At 36.6% G+C, this 8,360-nt stretch overlaps 1 pseudogene; it reads left to right on the top strand.

The window, feature by feature from the left end:
* Positions 1-2,195, top strand: part of LOC106733714 (high mobility group protein B1 pseudogene) — an 8,845-nt pseudogene extending 6,650 nt beyond the window's left edge.
* Positions 2,196-8,360: the final 6,165 nt, after the last annotated feature.

Raw genomic sequence — 8,360 nt, 5'->3', positions numbered from 1 at the left:
TAAACAACTGAAATACCAAAAAAAAAAAAAAAAAAAAAAAAGAAATCATACAAAATGTTCAATTAAAATCAGAGAAGGCAGGAAACTTCCACCAATCAGGAATATTTGTTTTACCTGTAATTAATATTTTTAAAAAGTGTGAGAGAGAAAATGAATTTATTTTCTTGAATCAAAATAGAGTCAGAATGAGGTGAGGTGTATCCACTTAATGTTCATACATAGTTTCCTGTGTAGAACTCCAGCTGAAATAAAATGATATCAAAGATAACTCTGGCTTAAAAAAAAAACAAAACCCTTTATTTCTTTTCTCTAGATGTCATGATGTTAAACACAAAAAATGTACAACTAGAAAAGGGTTGTAGAGATTAGATTAGAAGGGAGGGATGTGCATTTATTCATCAAGAAATCTATCTTGAAGGCTAATAAAGAAGAAAGATATTCCAGGCTATATTTATCTTTATTTATTGTGTCTTTGTCAGGGATGGATGAATCTAAATGATTTTGCACCATGAAGATACCTTTTACAAGATTCTGGAAAGTATTATATTCAGGATCATGCTTTTTTCCAACCACCTTTGTCTTAAACTTTTAAAATTATGACTGATTTGAAGGAAATGTCATCCGTTTCTGGTTCATCTCCACTTATAAACTCTCAATGTTGTTTACAGCATAGTCTCTGAACTAGAAGGCTTCAGAAATAAGTACACTAAGTTTTTCTTTACATTTCATAATGAGAAACATGTTGACTATGTGGACTTGACTGGCTTTCTTAACCATGGTGCTATGGGGCCAGTCCAAGAACTATCTTTTTTTTTTCTGGAAGTTATCAGAGTCACTTTAATTCAACAAATTTTTTTTTTTTTTTGAGTATCAGTAAGCATCTGGACTCTTTGGGGAATAAGAAAATTGTATTTAGTCATGTTCTCAACACTTAAAGAGCTTTGAGGTCCATTGGTCAAGTCAGACATAGGTGACAGGAGAACAAAAAATATATTACTGGTCGAGTGATGATAGCTATACAAATCTTTTGGGCTTATCATTGGGAGAACTCAAGGCTGAAATGTCTGTAAAAAATGTGTGTAATTTGGGTTAGGCCTTAAAAGATTAATGAGATTTATACAAGCATGTAAAGAAGGGCAGAGTAGGGGTGGATGGTAGTAAGTGTAGGGAGCATTTCACAGAGCATTACATTAGAACAGTTCAGGAATAATGTAGATATTGAAGCAAGAGGCTCATGTACAAGGTTGTTGGTGAAATGTTTGTAATCAGGAAGTACACTTTTTTTCTAAGTTTATCTATTTTGTTCTTTTAAAAAATTTATTTAACTTTATTATTATTTTCTACTTTGATCACACAGACACAGAGAGAGGGAAAGTGAGAAAGCAAGCCACCAGGTCCAGGACTTGAACCGTGGTTGACCATGTGGGACTCCAGCCCCCTTAACCACCACACCCCCTGCCAGTACCTCTATTTTATTCTTGATAAAAAAAATGCATGTATATCTGACACAGAGAAAAAATGCACCTTCAAAAGGGTCTGATCTCACTGTGATTCCTTTCCTCCAGTCCTTAGGATCTTGGGCATTTATGCATGCCTGGTGTGTTTCAAGTCACTTGGACTGGAATCCAAGCCTGAGGACAGTCATGTGGCTTCAGGAATGCAGTTCAGTAACGTACTGATTGCATCACAGAGGCTGGTCCCAAGGCATGTAATTTCATTCTATTTTTTTGGTCTTTCAGATATAACCTTTACCTGGGATTCATGACTTCTTTCTATTAAGAGCCCTTATAACTGCTCTCTTTTGTCTGGGTCACCTTGAGTTCTTTTATGGACATAGCTAAATGAATAGCCTCTTTAGCCTGTCTTAGCTTGGCAGAATCTTTTTTTTAAAAAAATCTAACCTTTGGGATTGTTGCTACAAAAACTGAGTTTTCTGGAAAGGAAAAAAAGAACTTTCCATAAGATTGCAAATTTATTTAGTTTCCAACATTTCACATTTTTGTTATGACTAAACGTCGAGATAAAAATGGACTCCTTAAGGTACAATCATGAAAGGATAGAGAGAAATTTAGGGAATACACATGCTCTTTGAGTAATATAATACAGACACTAATTTTGCATGTGAATTTGAGACTCTTGTAAGTCAAATTTCTTGTGTCTTCTTACTTATACAGGGGAAATGCGTATCAAGTTGAAACTGCCAATTCCCTGTGGCTGCAAAGTAGTAATAAAAAGAAGGCAGGTTGGGAGGGGAACAATTTCCATTATTTATATGACTCACAACTGTTTAGCTAGAGGTAGTTTTTTTTTTTTTTTTTTAATCTCGTTGCTCTGGAAATAATGTCAGGTGGACTGCATCATGGTTTCAAACCTCACTGCAGCTTGGTGAACCCATAAATAAAAGATCTGGGCACTTCAGGAGACTTTGGCCAAGAATATAAAAGAAGACATGAGCTTTCCTGTTAAAAAAATGATAGATTACAGTAGTTATATTCTAAAAATCCTGTTGCTTTAGGAATGCAAGTCTAGCAAGCATAGATTTTAGCATACAAAAAACCCCCAAAAAAACAAAACCCAGAAACAAATAAAAGTGCAAATTTTGTTCTCATAACAATGTTTATTTTTGAATTTCATTCTGCCTGCTCATGAAGATTAAATCTTAGTCGATTCAGTCATTTCAGGAGTACCTTCCCTGCTACACATCTTCCTCATCAATATGTAAGTTCTACAGGGCTTATGAAGTTGCTGAGAGGGTGAATTCTCATTCTGGTTATTGTCATGTATCTACTAGGACATTAGCTGAGCTGTGCATTATTTTCTCCACTTCCACCTGTGTCATTACTGTATTCTCTTTGTATTCACTTCATGACCACTGCACTGCACTTGGTATGTAAAAACCTGCGGCTCTGTTCCTGAACCCCTGATCTCTTCACCTAGATGAGCCTCACCATCACTCTGTCTACTGTTCTCTTACCATGTTGCAGAAGGAGAGCATAGCTGTCTAGTTTTTCTCTGTTCATGTGAAAACAGAGAACACAGATCCTTTCTCCTCTCAGATCCCAAATGTCTATCCAGAGTTTCTCTACTTTCAGTCCCTAGCTTCTAAGACTCTTCCTTGGGGAGCCAGCATATAACCTTCTTGCTTCATTGTCTCTTCTTCCTCTCTCTGCCTTCACGCCCCCACTGTGAGAAAGAGATTGTGTTTACTCTGGAGGTAATGTGATGGGCTTTTCCTTTATTGTTTCCAGTCTATTGTTTAGAGAGTATATTTTATGTTTCTAAGGGCTTAGATCTTGGGACTTTAAAAACTCAGACTCTTGAAAATGAAATGCCTTGGGCTTTGAAACTCTAAAGTCACATTTCTGCCTTTCTGCTGATTCATCGCCCTGCCTGAGACAATGCATCATCACACACATGCTGTCTTAGTCAGGAAGCATCACAGAGTAGGAGAATTAACACATCAAAACATACCTAGCCACACTTCTGTAATTAGCAGCATTTTATGGGGATGTACAAAGAATATTTATTTAAACATCTATTTTTAAGAACTGTGACGAATTGGAGGTTTTACCCCACCTATAGCTAACAAATTTGCCTGCCAAGTTTTATGAATGATGATAGAAGACAGGAGACTCTGGGGCCAGAGACCATTTATAACTCCCACAATAGCAGTAGAAGAGTATCAGACAACCTGTTTCTGCTGGTTCCTAGAGTTCTAATTTCCACATAGGATGCCAATAGTGCCAGATGACACCTGCATTTGCAGTGGGTTATGTCACAGGAGAGCATCCTTCAGCTTAGGGAATCTGAATATTTTATAATGGGCAGTAAGCATACCTCTCCTTTCCTTCAGTGACAGACATGATCTGTTTCTTCCAAGCTGTCAGCAAATCAGCACTTGGCTCTGTAAACACACTGTCTGTATAGCTGTTTGTTAGGCAAGCACCTTTGAAAAGATAGTGTGTAACAAAGGACAGCCAATGCCTTACCTGCAAGTTATACAGAAATGTAAGAGACACATGGAAAACTATCTTCCTACATTCTGCTCTCAGAGAAGTCTGCTTTGTTAAACAAAGACCCTTGGATCACCAAGAAAGAGTTTAAAGTCTGTTAATTGTCCAGTTCCACTTAAAGTGTCATTTGAGCTTTTGATTGTACTGGAAGTATAATCACAAAGTACAATCATAGTACTTTGAGTACAATCATAAAGGTAATAATGCAGTGACCCAGTAAGTGAATATAAAGGTAATATTTTAGGCCAATCATTGATGTTTATTTAGCAAGACATTCCTATTCAAACTTTTTCACTCACTCAGTGTCAATCTTTCAGAACCATTTCTGCACTTACTGTTTTCTAATGCACGATGCCTATTGGGTACTCCTTACTTATTAATGAACTAAAAAGTCAATTTTAAGGGTATTTGATTAATGTCATCTGTTCTGGAACGCAGCTTTTTTGGAGGATGTTTTTGCCTTGGGGAATGTGTGCTTGAGAGAGAGAGAGAGAGAGAGAGAGAGAGAGAGAGAGAGAGAGAGAGAGAGACAGTGACAGTGAGAGGGAAAGTGAGAAATCACCCAAGGGGGGATGGCCATGCCACAATCTCTTCTTCTCTGTTTTTCTTCTGGGATTTTGGGCATGCATGCATGTGCACTGCAATGATTTTGAAGCCACGGGGTCCGAGAGTTGAACTGTGGTCAGCCATGTGGGAATTCAGTGATGTAACCACTATGCCATCTGCTGGTCCCATGGAATGCATTTTAAAAACTCTAATTAGAAAAGAACAACAACAAAAATCTAAAACTCTAATTAGACTAGAGAACAGGAAGATGCTAAAGGTAGGTGGTGTTAATCATCATTAAACTAATATAAATTTTTTGTTGTTTAGATGAAGTTTTCATGTATTCATAGGACAGATTCTAGGTAGATGAAGGAGCCAGGTAAATAACAGTGAAAAAAATAGTCAAGAGGGATTTCAACCACCAAAGACCCTCTGCCCGGACTTCACTTTCTTGTTCCCCAGTCTAGCCAGGGTCCAGGTTAGAGCACCCTACTTATTCTGTCTCTTATCGCTCTCTCTATTTTTAATTAAAAAAAAATAAACTTAGCTCTCTGATGCTCTTTTGTCTTACCTTTGCCCTGCCCCATGGGATAAGCCAATCAGCAGCCATCTGTATTTAAGTTCTGAGTGGCCCCATTTGCGCAGTGTGCTAGCGCACTACATCGTCTTAATTTTTTGACAAAAAAAAATATTTTCTTCTCTTTTTTTTTATCATTTTTGTCCTATTTTTCTCTTCTTTTTTTTAAAATTTATTTTCCTATTCTTTTTACCTTTCTCACTTTTCTGTTCAAACTTCACAAACTGATTTTCTTGGCAGGTCTTGGTGCTTAGTAGCCAAATATCTGAATACTCTTAGGATTAGATTAACCCTCAATTTTCATTGAATCAGCTGTGCAAAAGGGAGAAGAATGGTGTTTACAGACTGCAGGTCATCTTCTTCTGTATTCCTCTGATTTAACACCAAAAAGTAGGAAAAAAACTATACTTCACCAGATGACCAGAAACCACCACGGAGGCACAAGAAATATGAGAAACCAACAAAATATCTTTCCACTAATGGAAAAGAATAACTCCACTTCCTGCACAGACAATGCAAAGGAACTCATGGAAATGTCAGATAAAGAATTTAAAATATTTGTAGTGACAAAGCTAAGAGAGATGCAAAAGAATAGAGACAACAAACTCTAGAAAATATAGGAGAAAAGAAACATCGAATTCCAGGAGGTGAGGAAGTTCTTGCGCGATCTGAAAGAGGAGAAACACATCTTTAAAAAGAATCAAACGAAATTGTTAGAGATGAAGGCTGTAATACAGTAAATCAAAACTTGCATTGAAAATATGAAAAGCAGATTAGATCATGTAGAATATTGAATCTCAGATGTAGAAGATAGTACCTCTAACCCAGAAAAATTCACCAGAAAGACTGGGAAAATAACCCCTTAAAATGAGAATAACATATGAGTAATACTAGATATCATTAAATGCCCAAACATCTGGATCATCATATCTCAGAGGGTGAAGAAACTAATAAGGGCATTGATAATCTATTCTATGAAATCCTGGAAGAAAACTTCCTGAACCTAGAGAGGCACTCAAATATCCAGACCCAAGAAATACACAGGACCCCACATAGAATCAACCCAAGAAGATCTTCCCCAAGGCACATCATTGCCAGAGTGACAAAAACCACAGACAGAGACATACTAAAATTGGCAAAATAGAAAGTCAAATTATTTTCAACAGATATCCTCGCAGGCTAATGTTGGACCTCCCACCAAAAACAGTGCAAGCAATGAAAGAATGGGAAAATGTATTCAAAGTGTTAAGTGAAAAGCAATTTTAATCAAGAATACTATACCCAGCAGGATTATCCTTCAGATGGGAGAAAAAGACAAAAATATTCTCAGATAAACAAAACCTGAAAGAATTTACCAACACCAGACCAGCTCTCCAAGAAGTGCCAAAGTGAGTTCTATACCAGGAAAACTAGAGTTGGATACAGAGAAATTAGAGTACAAGACACAACCAAGAGAATGGCCAGCCTAGTGGTAGGGACAAATCTGGAGTTGAATATTAACTTTCAGAGTGTAAATAAGATCAGACCATAGTAACACTGCAAATTTAATAGAAGAGAGAGTAATTATGTGAGTCCTAACTAGTGAAATAGATTTTGTTTATTTTAGACTAAACATTACTGATTTTCTTCAATGCTTTGATTTCCATATTTATGGATTTTTGTTTTCTCTTGAACTGTTGATAGGTTCATCTACCTACTATTTGAACTGAATCCTAACCTTTTTCCTGGCTTTCAGTTTTAAGCAAATTTCTCTTAATGTTTTTTTATTTTGATCTATTAAAACTAAAATTTTTTTGAAATTAAAAATTCATTAAAATATACCTATTAATATTTATTTAATGAATGCAGTAAGCTCTATAGCCCCAGCAAGGTACTACTTTATAAATGTTCACTTTACTCATTGAGGTTTATGCCTGAAGTCAGACATTTGTTGATAAATATGTATATATCAGCTGTGCTTGCTATTAAAAGTCTTTACATAAAAATGCAATAAATTTTATATGGAAAAGCAGCTGAATATTTACTTTCTGTGGGGATGTTTAGTCTCATGCAGGCAAGTGCAGAGTAAAAGAAACTTGGGGAAAATGCCTTTTCCTGAAAGGAGATTCTTCTGATTCCTCTTTAATTCTTTTTTTTTTCTTTTTAATAGTTTTTAGTGTCTGTATTATTTAATTACTCCTAAAGATAAAGCAAATTCAAGCACACTAGTTATATTTACTATTGTTACACAGTTACAAACAAAAATCTATGGGAAATACTTGTGGAAGTTGGTAGCATTGCTTTATATTCATAATATTTTAAATAATGAAAGTAATAGCCGTTCAATTTAAAGTACTTATCATTAGAGTATAAAGACTGTGTTTTTCAAATAATAATATTAAGACTTAGCAGGGTTGGGTCAACAGACGGCATAGAGGTTATATCACTAGACCCCTCACATGGCTGATAGCGGTTTAAGTCCCGAATCCGGTGGCTTAAATCTCATACCAGGCATGTGGGCGTGTGTGCCCAAGATCCCAGGAGGAGAATGGAGAAGAAGGGATTGCAGAATGGCCATCTTCCCTGGGGTGTGATTTCTCACTTTCCCTCTCCCTGTGTCTGTCTGTCTGTCTCTCTCTCTACGGTGAGTGAGTGCACGCACCCTAAGGCAAAAACTAAAAAAAGAAAAAAGAATAAAAGACTCAGTGGGGTTCTTTTGTCTAACATATCTGTCACCTGGAGTGAACCCATGCCATTCCTCTCCATATGTTGGAGCAGCTTATGCGGGAGAGGGTTTGGGAGAAAGTACAGTGGTTTTGCAGAGTGTGCCCCTTATTTCTAGAAGGTTGACAATGATATAATATGACTGTTGTGGGAGGATCTACCTAGTTTCAGGATGCTTTTGTCTTTATGGCTAAAGTCCTGGATATTTTTGTCTCAGTTAAAAATAATTGTGATAATTAGTACTAAGTCCTCTTGGGAAAGCAGCCTATGCCAGTTCCATTCTAAGTCCCCTCAAGGTACCAGCCTGAATGTTCTCATCCACTTGCCTTTTACCCTCCATAACCCATGCCTCTGAGGAGACCTTTTTGAGTTCTTGCCAAAGGACTGGGAGTTTATTTAGTTTCATCATAATGGCAGCAATTAATTTACTTTATTTCTTGATTCTGACACGCACGCGCCCTACAGTGAAAATCTCTCAAAACAAACAAACAAACAAACAAACAAACAAAAAAACAAAAAAA

This window comes from Tupaia chinensis, unplaced genomic scaffold (assembly GCF_000334495.1).
Source record: "Tupaia chinensis unplaced genomic scaffold, TupChi_1.0 Scaffold144529_1, whole genome shotgun sequence".
Taxonomy (NCBI): domain Eukaryota; kingdom Metazoa; phylum Chordata; class Mammalia; order Scandentia; family Tupaiidae; genus Tupaia; species Tupaia belangeri.
Note: the sequence above shows the minus strand (reverse complement) of the source record. Positions and strands in the feature narration are given on the sequence as shown.